The following is a 947-nucleotide window of genomic DNA, read 5'->3' on the forward strand; positions in this document are numbered from 1 at the left end:
GCATAATGAATACAAAACACTCCCCCAAAATATAATTGCTCCCCCCAAATATAATTGCTCTGCTTACCACCACCGATGATTCTGTTGATAAAATCGCTCTCGTTTTTGTCCTCAATGCTGACCGGCTGCCATGAGCCTCCGAGCTGCCTGCAGTATCCTACAGCGCCTCCGTGAGTGTATTTGCGTCCTCCGTCAACGCGCCAAGAGTAGTGGTATTGGTTTCCTCCGTGGCTTCCGTGGACAGGCTGGCGGGAGAGGGTGTGGTTGTTATTCTGTGTTGTTACGGCTGTTACGTTGTAGGAGTGAACCTGCTTGGTTTGATTTTCTATGGTGTTCTTACTATTGTCACATGTTTGTAATGACCCTGTTTACTGCAGTTATTATTCCGTGTCATTGTGTGCTGTTATAGCTGATGTAGATTTGCGGATGCAGTGTTTTATTACCGTATGCTTGCGTAACGTATGGTATACCGAATGCATAATGTAGTCTAGTCAGCCGGCTTTGTATAATGAGCGTGTGACACATAGTTTTGAAAGCCTTTGTACATTTGAGATAACACATGTGCTTAGCACTTTATCTTCAACGTTGAAAGGACGTATGGGCTTGGTATGATGTGTAATAATGGCGTTATGATTATTAAGTATGGTTGTTACTGTGCGATATTAGGGTTTATGATTTGTATTTATATAGCCAATCAAAAGTAACTTGCTTTGGTCTTATCACTGTTGTTTTCTCTTTGGTGAATATTAATGTGTATTCTTGTTGTTTCATGTATATGTTTACAATTAATCTGTTTGTCTTTATTATGTTTCACCTGGTGAATGGCAGAAACGTCTATGTATATCAACTTTCTCAATTTGGGGAGAGATGATCAATTCAAGTGATCCATAATAAGTTAACAATAATAAGCTACACAGGGAAACGAAATGCCACGCCTACTTACAGCA

The sequence above is a fragment of the Penaeus monodon genome, chromosome 29 (genome assembly GCF_015228065.2).
Source record: "Penaeus monodon isolate SGIC_2016 chromosome 29, NSTDA_Pmon_1, whole genome shotgun sequence".
Lineage (NCBI taxonomy): Eukaryota > Metazoa > Arthropoda > Malacostraca > Decapoda > Penaeidae > Penaeus > Penaeus monodon.